The 14591-nt window shown below is 44.1% G+C and overlaps 1 protein-coding gene across 1 annotated transcript in view; it reads right to left on the minus strand.

Moving 5' to 3' along the window:
- Positions 1-14591, minus strand: part of LOC114911911 (butyrophilin subfamily 1 member A1-like) — a 170400-nt gene that overhangs the window by 65669 nt on the left and 90140 nt on the right. The window lies entirely within an intron of this gene.

Raw genomic sequence — 14591 nt, forward strand, 5'->3', positions numbered from 1 at the left:
TCACATCTGACTCTGCCCAACTACTTGCCATGGTGGCATCCCATCTGGATACTGTACTTTAGAATCAGACATCTGCATCTAAGTGTATCTTCCTGATAATGTAATGTACAAATTGTATATTCTGTAAGATGTATGTTGCTTTGGAAAAAAAAGCCAAATGAATAAATGCTAAGATTTTCTGCTGATTTTCTTTCATTCTCTTACTCGTAAATAAATTAGTCTCTTATCCTGTTTCTTCATTTTTGCAATTTATGTGCATTTAATACAGGAGCGTATCCATATTTTTGTGTCATTAGAAACAGCAGGTTCGTATTTTGAGACACTATAATGGTGTAAATAATTTCATATTTAGCTCATGTCTTTGTCCATGATGACCTACAGTGTTAGAGACACTCTATTAATCACACTTTGAGATATTGTAGAAAGAAGAGTTTAAAAAGAAAGTTTCACATCTTAGAGCTTTTATTTTATATGATATTATCTCAATCTTCAGCTTTGGTGACAAGCGATAAAATATTTAAATGATGACTGAAAACTGTAAATTCCTTAAAAAGGGCAATTCAATAACCAGTTACTATGCAACAAAACTGTGAACATGACTTCTATTTGGTTGGAGCTTGGAATTCAAGGTAGGATAAAATGTTTAAATATTTTTTGGACATGATCTTAAATGTCCATAGTTGCTAAAAAAAAAAATAAGTGACCCCCTAACAAGTGACTGTGATTAATGAAAGTGTAAGTAACACAGTGAGTGTGAAGGTGCCTGTAGAACTCCAGTGTCCCCACAGTGAATATAATTCATACGCTATAATGATTTCTGTGAGCTATGAATAAAAATTGCTTTAACATAATACCATTTTTAACAATGTTTTTATTTCTTTAACTTTTTTAACACTAAAAAACTATCAGTGTGAAGAGTCAATTGCTAAAATACCTCTCTTTCGCCGCAGTTTTACAAAATGGTGAATCAAAACTGTGCATCCAATAATACAAACAGCAGACAGACTGAAGATCACAGCAAAGGTCACCTTCCAGGGATGGGCACGATGGAACATCTCACCTGGAATACAACAAATAATTAATTTCACATAATGATTATAGATTTGGGGGGGGCGTGGTGGCACAGTGGGTTGGACCACAGTCCTGCTCTCCGGTGGGTCTGGGGGTCAAGTCCCGCTTGGGGTGCCTTGCGGCGGACTGGCGTCCCGTCCTGGGTGTGTCCCCTCCCCCTCCGGCCTTACGCCCTGTGTTGCTGGGTAGGCTCCGGTTCCCCGCGACCCCGTGTGGGACAAGCGGTTCAGAAAATGTGTGTGTGTCATTACAGATTTGCACCTTTTGGTACTTAAAGATTAAAAAGAGGAATTTTATCAGTGCAGAACCTGCAGAACTAATGTTTTATTTAACCAGGAGAAACTAGTAAACAAGCACCACAGATTTAATCTTGAGGAAACTGTCATCAGTGTGGGAAAACTTTCATACAGAAATCGAGGTACAAATCAGGACAAAAAAAATATAATGATACAGGATACAAAAAATCTGTGATACTGAAACCTGTTCATTATTCACAGTGATTTAAATATGTGCTATGCTGTGTCTACTTTGAGCTGTTTATGCTATCCACACAGCGATTGCCAACAGCCACTGGTCCCAAGTAGGGCTGCAGTGGCCGAGGGGAACACACCCCGGACTGGACACCAGTCCGTCACAAAAAACCCCTAGCAGGACTTGGGCCCCAGACCCACTACACAGCAGGCACTGGCTGAATCCACCATGCCATCGCACCACTACCCCCCCCCCCCTTTATTTATACTAAATATGTGTAACTCACCAGGGATGTTAGTTATTGTCTCTTTCATTTCGTTTAACTCCTGCTGTAGAACTCGACAGGTGAACCTGTTGGTCTCTGTCTCCTGTACAATAACACGTCGTCTCACGGTGAAGAGACCCATACTATCTCTTTGTGTCTCTGTGTGTCCAGCAGGGAGACTGTGTCCTTCACTGTCCATCCAGACCACTTGAGGCTGAGGGTACCAGCCTTTAGATTCACACACCAGACTGATCCCTCCTTCTTTATATCCCTCATTGGAGATCAGTGGATGGGTTCCTACAGCTACAGAAACAAGACTAGTCTTTTGAAACAGTAACAGATTCATGAAAGTGAATGAAGGAAAACAGTGTTTAAATTATTTTGTGCTGTAAAAATAATAATTTAATTTTAATATTAAATTTCAACTTCTCACCTTTAATATGCAGATTAATCCAGGAATCTTCCTGCCACTCATGAGACTGAACAAAACATTTATATGGCCCATCATCAGAGCTTCTGACATCATAAAGTTTTAATGATGTGTTTCCCTTCTTCAGTTCCTCAGGGAATAGTGATGTCCTTCCCCTGTAGGATGGAACTTGATTCTCATTTCTGTCCTCATGATCCCGGTAAAGATGTACAATTGGGTTATCGATCTGAACTCTGATCCACTCGACATGTAGGTCCACAGCACTGATGTTGGGTTTGAGGTAACAGGGCAGAACAACATCTTCACCGGCTACAGCAACTACAGGCTGAACTGGACCAAGAACCTCAAACCTCTCTGTGAAGAAAAACACACACTGAGAATTTATTCAGTTCCAGAGACAATACACACACACACATTTTCAGAACCGCTTGTCCCATACGGGGTCACGGGGAACCGGAGCCTACCCAGCAACACAGGGCGTAAGGCTGGAGAGAGGGAGGGGACACACCCAGGACGGGACGCCAGTCCATCGCAAGGCACCCCAAGCGGGACTTGAACCCCAGACCCACCGGAGAGCAGGACTGCGGTCCAACCCACTGCGCCACCGCGCCCCTCCTCCAGAGACAATATGATTGAGTTTTTTTTTTTTTTTTTTTATCTGAGGAAAAATATGTACCCAGTGTGGAGACAGTGAGACACACACACTGAGAATTTATTCAGTATCACACATGGTATGACTGAAATTCTTTTCTCATGGAAATATGTACCCGGTGTGGAGACAGTGGTCTGTTGGAGAAGCAGGAGGATCAAACAGAGACATTCAGACCAACTGATGTTCATCACTGGAAGAAACATGTACAGAAACCACCAGTTATGAGAACATATACATGTCATCAAAGTTTTATACATTCACATTGTTTTATTCAGCTGATACTTTTCTCCAAAGCAATTTACAGTGTTACCCCACCTCAAATTGTTTTGCTATTTGTGCAGCTGGATTTTTTGCAAAAGCAAATTATGGTAAATCCCTTGCTCAAGGATTTTACAACCAGAATTGGTTGCTTGAACCTATAAACTGTGGGTCCAAGCCCAGAAGCTCATGCCACTACACTACAAGCTGCTTTCATCTCACCACTGTCATCTCTTCAAAGAACATAAGATTATATGACTATACATAGTCTTCTGACTCAGTGAGAGAGAGTTAGATTTTGATAACTTTCATATAAAGATCATACAATATTTAGGAAGAGGAGGACAGGACTGTCAGAAATACCTTCATAACTGGTACACTGTACCATGGTACACATACTGCTGCATGGTGTACAATTAGAGTTGGTGCTTCTCATCAGAACTTCCTTGCATTGAGTGTCATTCCTGCTATTTTACCCTAGATGAAGGTAATCACCCTGAATTACAGGAAAAAGTAACTTGCTGTTCAAATCAATAAATGAACGAAAGCTGCTTTAAAGATGTCGGTTAAAAAAACTCCAGAAGATTCCACAAAAAACAATCACTGGGGTCTGACAATCTCCCTATTTTCTGTCATAAACCATTTCTTCCTCGTTTTAATTCACTCCTGTCCTTCTTCGTCTTCTCCCTCCTCTTCATCTGTCTCCTCTTTCTCTTTTTCCCCTCCTCTCTCCCTTTTCTCCTTTTGTTTGTTCCTGTTGCTACTGCTTATATAGTTTGTGTGTAGTTGTGTGTGTATGTATGTAGTAAATTTTATGTGTGACTCCTTCATACCCTGTTCCTTACTGAGCCTAACATCTAGAAGGGGTGGTAAAAATATCTATAATGAGAGTAGCCAGAGGAAACCCACAAAGACATGGGGAGAACATGACACACAGAATGAGCAGGAATCAAACCCACATCCTCCTGCACCACCCAGGAGCTGTGAGACAGCAATGCTACTCACTGTGCTTGTACTTCTATGAACTGTTAATTTAATGTGTCAATTTTGTTTTGATACTTTTTGTTTGCCAGCCTTGGACAGCAAATTAAATGAAAAAAACTCTGCAGCTAAATCTGACCCAGTGTGTGATTAATGTCCAGTGTGTGATGGCTGAATAAACTGAACGAAAGGATTCAAATACAGAGATCAAAAACATTTATCCTGAAAATGCACCAATTGTACAATAAATAAAATGGCACAGACTATGTTTGAAAGCACAAAATGGAGATGTAAAAAATCCCTGAAATCTGAATTACAACTTTACGGCTTCTGATTGTTGACATAAGGAAATAAGACTTGGCCTTGACATAAAGGGAATATTATAATAAACTCACATGTTGCTCCAAGTTATCAGTGAGTTTACTCTGTACAGTCACTAAAACACAGAATCACGGGAAACAGCAGAAAAAAAATGTGACTGAAAAAGTAAATCCTGAAACATGCAAAAGTCTCAGCGGACACTTTAGTGTATGTAACAGTATTATAACAGAATTAAAAAGCAATGGATGTCATCAGTTTTGTGTTAAACTGATACATGTTCAAAAAACCCCTTATGACAAAAAAATCAAGGCGTCCGTTTACCCCGCCCGGTATGGGGTCACCGGGGCCCCACCCTGGAGCCAGGCCTGGGGGGGGGGCTCGCATGCGAGCGCCTGGTGGCCAGGTCTATGCCCACGGGGCCTGGCCGGGCTCAGCCCGAAGCCACAACGTGGAGCCGCTCTTCGGTGGGCTCACCACCTGCCGGAGAAACCATAAGGGGCCGGTGCGTTGTGATTTGGGCGGTGGTCGGGGCCGAGTGCCCGGCCGACCCGGACCTCGGGCGCCAACTCTGGTTTTTGGGACTTGGAATGTCACCTCACTGGCGGGGAAGGAGCCTGAGCTGGTGCGGGAAGTTGAGAGATACCGTCTAGATATAGTCGGGCTCACTTCCACTCACAGCTTGGGTTCTGGAACCACTCTACTCGATCGAGGGTGGACTCTCCACTATTCTGGCGTTGCCCAAGGTGAGAGGCGGCGGGCTGGTGTGGGCTTATTAATAGCCCCCCAGTTCAGCCGCCATGTGTTGGAGTCTACCCCGGTGAATGAGAGGGTCATCTCCCTACGCCTTCGGGTCAGGGAACGGTCTCTCACTGTCGTTTGTGCTTATGCGCCTAGCGGCAGTGTAGAGTACCCGGCCTTTTTAGAGTCCCTGGGGGGCGTGCTGGAAAGCGCTCCCACTGGGGACTCTGTCGTTCTACTGGGGGACTTTAACGCCCACGTGGGCAGCGACAGTGATACCTGGAGGGGCGTGATTGGGAGGAACGGCCTCCCTGATCTGAACCCGAGCGGTGAGTTGTTATTGGATTTCTGTGCTAGTCGCGGTTTATCCATAACGAACACCATGTTCATGCATAAGGGTGTCCACCAGTGCACTTGGCACCAGGACACCCTAGGTCGGAGGTCGATGATCGACTTTGTAGTCGTTTCTTCTGACCTTCGGCCATATGTCTTGGACACTCGGGTGAAGAGAGGGGCTGAGCTGTCAACTGATCACCACCTGGTGGTGAGTTGGATTCGATGGCGGGGGAAAAAGCTGGACAGACCTGGCAGGCCCAAACGCATAGTGAGGGTCTGTTGGGAACGTTTGGCGGAGGCCCCTGTCAGAGAGGTCTTCAACTCCCACCTCCGACAGAGCTTCAACCAGGTCCCGAGGGAGGTGGGGGACATTGAGTCCGAATGGACTATGTTCCGCTCCTCCATTGTCGGTGCGGCGGTTCGGAGCTGCGGCCATAAGGTCTCCGGTGCCTGTCGCGGCGGCAATCCCCGAACACGGTGGTGGACACCGGAAGTAAGGGATGCCGTCAAGCTGAAGAAGGAGTTCTATCGGGCCTGGCTGGCTCATGGGACTCCTGAAGCAGCTGACGGGTACCGACGGGCCAAACGGAGCGCGGCTCTGGCAGTCGCCGCGGCAAAAACTCGGGCTTGGGAGGAGTTCGGTGAGGCCATGGAGGAAGACTTTCGGTCGGCCTCAAAGAGATTCTGGCAAACCGTCCGGCGACTCAGAGGGGGGAAGCGGTGTTCCACGAACACTGTTTACAGTGGAAGTGGTGCGCTGCTGACCTCAGCTGAGGATGTTCTCGGGCGGTGGAAGGAGTACTTTGAGGATCTCCTCAATCCCTCCGACACGCCTTCCGTAGAGGAAGCTGAGGCTGGGGACTCGGAGGGGGACTCATCCATTACCCTGGCTGAAGTTGCTGAGGTAGTCAAAAAACTCCTCGGTGGCAAGGCTCCGGGGGTGGATGAGATCCGCCCCGAGTTTCTCAAGTCTCTGGATGTTGTGGGGCTGTCTTGGCTGACACGCCTCTGCAGCATCGCGTGGAGTTCGGGAACGGTGCCTCTGGACTGGCAGACCGGGGTGGTGGTCCCTCTTTTTAAGAAGGGGGACCGGAGATTGTGTTCCAACTACAGGGGGATCACACTCCTTAGCCTCCCTGGGAAAGTCTATGCCAGGGTACTGGAGAGGAGAATCCGACCGATAGTCGAACCTCGGATTCAGGAGGAGCAATGCGGTTTTCGCCCTGGCCGTGGAACACTGGACCAGCTCTATACCCTCACTAGGGTGTTGGAGGGTTCATGGGAGTTTGCCCAACCAGTCCATATGTGTTTTGTGGACCTGGAGAAGGCATTCGACCGTGTCCCTCGTGGCATCCTGTGGGGGGTGCTTCGGGATTATGGGGTTCGGGGCTCGTTGCTACGGGCTGTTCGTTCCCTGTATGACAGGAGCAGGAGCTTGGTTCGCATTGCCGGCAGTAAGTCAGACCTGTTCCCGGTGCATGTTGGACTCCGCCAGGGCTGCCCTTTGTCACCGATTCTGTTCATTATTTTTATGGACAGAATTTCTAGGCGCAGTCAGGGAACGGAGGGTGTCTGTTTTGGTGGCCGCGAGATCTCGTCTCTGCTTTTTGCGGACGATGTGGTCCTGTTGGCTTCATCAAGTCAAGACTTGCAGCGTGCACTGGGGAGGTTTGCAGCCGAGTGCGAAGCGACGGGGATGAGAATCAGCACCTCCAAATCCGAGGCCATGGTTCTCAGTCGGAAAAAGGTGGATTGCTCCCTCCGGGTTAGGGGGGAGTTGCTCCCTCAAGTGGAGGAGTTTAAGTATCTTGGGGTCTTGTTCACGAGTGAGGGAAAAATGGAGCGGCAGGTCGACAGACGGATCGGTGCGGCGTCCGCAGTAATGCGGTCATTGTACCGGTCTGTTGTGGTGAAGAGGGAGCTGAGTCGTAAGGCGAAGCTCTCAATTTACCGGTCGATCTACGTTCCTACCCTCACCTATGGTCATGAACTCTGGATCATGACCGAAAGAATGAGATCGCGGATACAAGCGGCAGAAATGAGTTTCCTCCGCAGAGTGGCTGGGCGCACCCTTATGGATAGGGTGAGGAGCTCAGTCACCCGGGAGGAGCTCGGAGTAGAGCCGCTGCTCCTCCGCATCGAGAGGAGCCAGTTGAGGTGGCTCGGGCATCTGTTCCGGATGCCTCCTGGACGCCTCCCTGGGGAGGTGCTCCGGGCTTGTCCCACTGGGAGGAGGCCTCGGGGCAGACCCAGGACACGTTGGAGAGACTATGTCTCCCGGCTGGCCTGGGAACGCCTTGGGGTTCCCCCAGAGGAACTGGAGGAGGTGTGCGGGGAGAGGGAGGTCTGGAGTACTCTGCTCGGACTGCTGCCCCCGCGACCCGGCCCCGGATAAAAGCGGAGGAAGATGGATGGATGGATGGATGATACATGTTAAAATGTCTTGTTATATATTTGGATAATTACTTAAACATGTTAACATGTACAGTGTAGTACTAGTCAGCAGAGTTCCGAAAAGGCATAATTACAGTTACATAAACGATTGTGGGGCTTATAACTGAATAGCATAGCAGCTAATCTCGTTACTAAAGGGCGCCCCTAGTGAGAGAGGTGGGGAACTACACTGTGTAAATAGTTATTGGCCATTTTGGTTCCCCGCGACTCTGTTTGGGACAAGCGGTTCAAATGCTGACATGACATTTTGCAGGTTGTGGACAGAAAGTGTGTGTTTGGTACCATGGCTTGTGTCTGTCTGGAGTTAACTCTTTTTCGGGCTATTAATAATTATATAATAATTATCTCCTGACAGAAGAGCAAAACTTCACTTTATTCTCACAGTTTTTTTTTTTTTTTTGTCGCCTATTGCATATTATAATATAATATATAATAAATATAAGCAATTATAATATAATATATATTATAAATATCATAAAGTGTTAATAAATACTATGGACACAGCAATTGTTTCATGTCCGCGATCCACACTCACAGCTGTGCTCCTTACCTTGTTTTACTCTACGTCCTCTGTGGTACATATTTCAGTTCCGAGAAAAAAAAAAAAAAAAATGATTTGAAGCGTAAAATCCGTTAAGCGGTGTACAGTTAATGTCAATATTAAACGAATATAAACTAAGTGGGATTATTGAAATTTAACAGCAGTTCATTTACAGAGAAGCAACCTGTTGCTGTTCTTGTCACTCGGTGGTCCGTTATTTTGACAACTTTTACTTTCATTTCTAAAATGCTGAGGAACAGGACAGTGACCTGTTAACTCATATATTGAAATATTGCCAGATATAAGTAAAACAGTGAAATTTGACAGAAAGCTGAAAAGTAACAACCTTTGATCAGTGTGATTGCAGTTCCTATAATAAATATTAAGGTATTGAAAGATAATATTGCAGGACTTTGGGGGAAAAACTGTGTTACGATTGTCAGAGACAACAAGGGACGTTGATCATTATTACTGAATCAAGAGCAGTTTGTTGGAATTATGATTTATTGTAGAAAAGAGCCATTTGTCAATGATGAGGACACGGATTTACAGTGAGGAGCGGCAGCAGAACCCAGAGCTCATGTCTCCTGGAGCTGGAAGAGAAAGAACTTCAGTCTTGACCAAGTCCTGTGTCTCACATTCTCTGTTTGTCATGTCATTACATTTTGTTTAAATTCCACCTTTTTGTCCATTTTATTGCTTTTATACACACACCTTATATGGCCTATGTTGCCGCAATTATTACAGTTGTTATTTTTATACCAGCAGTCACTGTTAATGTGTTTACTTTTGAGAATGCTGACATTTCTTTAATGCTTTGAAGAAACTGAAAGTGTGCTTACCTTTAGAGAGCCATTCACTTCGTGGGATTCAATATGCCTGCAGGTGGTCAATTTTTGGACAGTGTGATGTAAAACACGCCAAAAAAGAAGACAAATTACAGAGTCCTTTACCCACAGTGGGAAATCCTACTGGAGACTCTAAAGAAGCTTCTCTCACTGCTTGATGATGCACAAGACTTGACTCTGCTGGATGACATAATCTTTGGCAGAGGAAGCCAGACTTTTATTGTCCAGTTTTTGAATTACATCTTACTGTTTTACCACAGTTCGTCTTGCGCGACGATGCTGCCACTTCCACTGTTTCACAGGTGAGTAATACTCACTGTGCACTTATACCACGGGCCGTATACCCACAAGGCAGCGCAATAAACTGAAGCCATTATTCATTAAAATTGCTTGGTGAAAAACAGGACTGACACTCAGCTGTGCAGGTAAATGAACTGTGTGCTTTTCTGCTACAGTGGAGTGTAGTGTACTTATGATGTGTAGGGAGTGTTTGGTGTGTTTTAAATACTTCATGTCGAACTTTAGGCAAAAAAAACACAATTCCACAAAATGTGTAGAAATTTAAACATTTATTTGGACTGCCCCATTTTTAAACACACACTGACTGTTCATCTGTGACATTTTCCATGGTATTTTAGAACTTTGCAGAAGACATAATAAATGACAGACCTCAATACATGTGTGCTTATATAGATGGAAAAGCAAAGAAAAGCAAGGGAATAATTTTAAGGTGAGATGGTAACTTTTCCAAAGGATGTGATGGATGTCCATGTCCTGCTGAATCTTTTTGACAACTTCTGCTGAAGGTTACTGTTATCCAGGCAGAGATGTCAGCAAATAACGCAGCATGTTTTTTCTGTGGGGAAAATGAGAGGAAGAGCACAGCTGTGGTACAACAGTCCATGGCAAAAAAGTGGTGACCCAAAAGAGTGTAGGGGCAGATGAAGACACATTCTGCCGAGAAGTCATCTTTAGACTATTAATGCTATGATTTTTTTCCTAAGTGGCTTCCTTTTAGTGCCAGTGTTGTCATTAAGTTCTGTAAAGTCCATATCATCTCAGAAAACAGAATCCAAACTTGTATCCATATAGACTTGAAAGGGGTGAGTATGTTTCCAGCCGCTGTAAATGAGTTCATCCATATCATTGATGGTCCTCTTCTCAAACTATTTTATTTCATAGTGCTGGATCGCTTTTCCCACATAAACATGATTTCATTGGAGGAATGGCCCTCACTGATTTTTTTTTTTTCTTCCCCCCAAAGTTGGGATATCTGAATTCAACAGTATAAAAGTTATAAAGGTCTCTTTTTTAAAAAATGAAGCATTCATTCCTGTTTCATTATGTGTCTCAACTAATATTTTTCTTCATTAAGGCTTGTACAAAGGGGGAGGCGGTGGCACGGTGGAGCGAACTGGTCCCTGCTCTCCCGTGGGTCTGGGATTCGAGTCCCACCTCGGGTACCTTGCGACGGACTGGCGTCCTGCCCTGGGTGTCCCCTCTCCCTCCAGCCCTACGCCCTGAGTTGCTGGGTTAGGCTCTGGTTCCCCGCAACCCCGTATGGGACAAGCAGTTCAGAAAATGTGTGTGTGTGTGTGCGCTTGTACAAATTAATTGGAAATTTAATTTGAAAAGAAAAGTAAAATTAATTATCAGCTAATTGCTCATACTTCCTAGATTACTGAGCGTGAAGGTCAGTAATTGCAGTACACCTTATTTTGAGGTTAACTATTACGTTTTGGTGAATTTATTTATTGTTATTATAAATGCTGTACCTGGGTGTACCAGTGTTATGAAAAATGTTCACCTATGATGATGTTAAAATAAATGCTTTACTATTAATTCTGTGAGTTTCTTGCCTCTTACTCTAATTTAGTATTGAATGTTACTTTTGAACAGTGTGCACCCATTTTCCTAGGTTTTATACTAAATATGAATAGTATAACATAAAACTGAATATAATCCAAAAATTAAACTGCCTACATGTTAATCTACACTTCACACATGTTATCTTAGTCTACCAACATATGTCACTGTGGGTGTGAATGAACTCCACACCCACTCTAAAAAAAAAAAAAAAAAAAAAAGTTACAGTATATTTTGCTGGGTAGGCTCCAGTTCCCCACGACCCCGTATGGGACAAGCGGTTCTGAAAATGTGTGTGTGTGTGTGTGTACAGTATATTTTGCTCTTCAAGTGTGTGTGTGTGTGTGTGTTGTGTAACTTCTTAACTATTCACAAATTATTCAACCAGTTTAGTGTACTTTCTAACCAGAATATCATTGTCAGCTTTAGCAAGGGAATATCGTTAAGATTTCTAAATTATACAACATTCAGTGAGGTGCAGCTCACTAGCTATAAACTTCATATTTAATCTAATGTTACTGTCAAATGTTGACATCTTTGGTCATATTGTCTGAGTAAAGTTCAGAGAATGTGACAAACCCTGTAGGGTTCTTCATGTATTTAGATTTTGACCATTTCCACTGAGTGGTGTTTTTCACTTTTTACTAATTTCAAGTGTCACATTGTGGCTATGCATCTAATTTTATTTGCACAGCAGATTTAAGTAACTATTAAGAGTGTATATTGCATATGGTAACAATGCTAGTGAGTTACAATATTAAAAATTTTAATCAAATTCACTCCTTTCCTGCATTGTACTTTTAGGCTAACTTCCTTCCCTAACCACCACAGGATGCCAACATGAATATTTTATTGACATTGTCAAGTGGGCACCTCCCTTCGTCAGTGTTTCGTTGAATTAGTCCCACGACACCTTCACAAACTCAAACCATCCTGGATTACACCATACCTCCAAATCTGCAAATGCACCACTCCACAAATTTAAACTAATCTAATTAACAAGGCCACACCTCCTTACTTATCACAAGTTGTCTCCCATTACTAGCCACCTGCTGCTAATTTTACCACCACTGCACACCTTCCTCCAACCTCTAACCCAAATTACCATGCTCTCTTCTCCACCATTACCGCTGATTCTCAAAGTAAAGTACATAACCTGTCCAAGACTCTCTAATCTTAAATCCCTGAGCATCAGATTTGGAGAAAAACACATCATGGTTAGAAATAGATTTTCGTGATTGTTAAAATGTTTGGATGATTTGACACAGAGTGTGTTGTAAAAGTCCACTCAGGAAGCAAAATTTGGGAATGTCTTTGGTGAGGAAATCCCATGATGGACCGAGTTGTTCGTAATGTCCAATGGCAGTTGGTCATTCACCTTTCGCCCCACAAAATCACACACCTCTTCAGCTGTGTACATGGTTGCACCTGAGATCAGAACACCTTTGCAAGTCACGACACACCCACCCTATTTAAACAGTGTACAGGACAGCTTTGAGTTTTCGGCAAAATGAAAGTGAAAGTACAGTATGAAAAGGACTGTAGAGTTTGCTTTAAATTTCATATATATTTTCACTTATAGTGTTTATTTATATGCATATTGACAGAATGTCACTCCTGTGTAACATAAACAACAACTATAATAATAATAATAATAATAATAATAATAATAATAATAATAAGAATAATATCACAGCCCTATATGCTAATAATCATGAGGACCACAGGAGGCAGTACTCTGGACACACTGAACTAGTCCCAACACACCTGTTTAGCAGTTCATGAAAGAAAACGGTCCAAGACGCAAAAGTTGTTTAATCTTGTTTGAAACCACACGTGCTTCTCCTTCCACTTCTGTTAGAGACCCTTGTTTTTCAGACGATGACCACGATTCTCTGTGTCACGACACGATTGCCCCCACCTTGTCCGTGTTCTCTTCTGCATCTGTATGCCAAAGCTCCCTTTCCTGTATTTCCTGCTTTTCTTGCCCATGTCCTAACCCACAGTCTCAGCGCCTGGACACAAGTCTCCTCCCATTGTCTGCAAGTAACTCCGTACTTGGATTCTGTCAGCCAACGGAGAAACATGATAAATAATCATGAATGTAGATCCTAGAGATGCAGAACACTCTTGTGTTGCTTGGTTTTAGTCTTCTATCTTCACAAACTGTCGAAAACAGTTTGCCCTTGAGTACTCTGGCTGATACGTATCTAGTATCGGTCTGTGTAAAGCTTTACGTAAAACATTCCAGTATATGGCTTTGATATCCTGTTTAAGGAGCCAGACATCCATGACCAGTTGGCGGCTGCTCCGACCATGGGGACACAGACTCCCTCAGTGACTAGTCCTGTGGTCACGCCCCCTGTAGACTTTTTCTCACCCCACATTGACACTCACCTCCAGCACCCACAACTTGTGCACATGCAGACACATCCGTATTCTCTTCGCAGTGGATATGCTGGTGATTCCTGCCTCACATACACACAGCCCTTTCATACGGAAATACACTCATACTCGCAACACCCTACTCATTCCACACAACCTGCCCACACAGCACACCCATACTTCCTCCGTCCTAGGCGCACACCGAGGGTCACCAGTGGATCGGATGTTAACAGGTGGACAAACCCTTATTTTGCGTCACAATTTGAGTATTGAAATGTTTCATGACGTTCTGTTTGTCATTTTCGTGTCTTATTGTATTTTGTTTGCGAAAGAAAATGTGTTTTCTTCGGCTGGTCCAGAGACTAGCAGGTATTGAAATGTCTGAAAGGGTTATGGCTTCAATGTGCACCACTTGTTCTTGAGATACTGTTCAGACCTGTGTGTTTCAAGCCTTTATTGTAATATCTTCCGTTTCAGTTTCTGCTTCAACAGTGTGAAGTTGGGGGGGGGGCGGAATAGATGCTGTTCTGCTTCTGGCTGTGAAATGTTGGGCTATGGTAATAATATGCTGGGTAACTGTCTTTACTTTCTTTTATGTTCCACTGCTTGTCGTTGTTATACAGTAATGTGATACAGTGAAGGAGTAAATGTTTTATTTCCATTGTGGTCTGAGGACAGCCCTTTACGTGGGGGGGGATGTGTAATGATGACGTATTATTGCGGAGACCGAGGGGTTGTCGCCCCCCCTCCCCGGCCCCCCCCTCTCCCCCTCCGCGCGCGCGCCGGCTGTTACACTTGTGCGTGTATTACGTTTGTGCCCCGCACGTTTTGGAGTTTAATGTTGTTTATTTTATTGCGAAGACAGCTGTGTGAAGTATAAGTCGCTCTTCCATTCTTCCGTGTCCGTCTGGGTTTATACACCTTTTTTGGAATACTCGTGAGGAGATCATCTAGGCTAACTCCTCAGCCAGATC

Source organism: Scleropages formosus, chromosome 11, assembly GCF_900964775.1.
Source record: "Scleropages formosus chromosome 11, fSclFor1.1, whole genome shotgun sequence".
Classification (NCBI taxonomy): Eukaryota; Metazoa; Chordata; class Actinopteri; order Osteoglossiformes; family Osteoglossidae; genus Scleropages; species Scleropages formosus.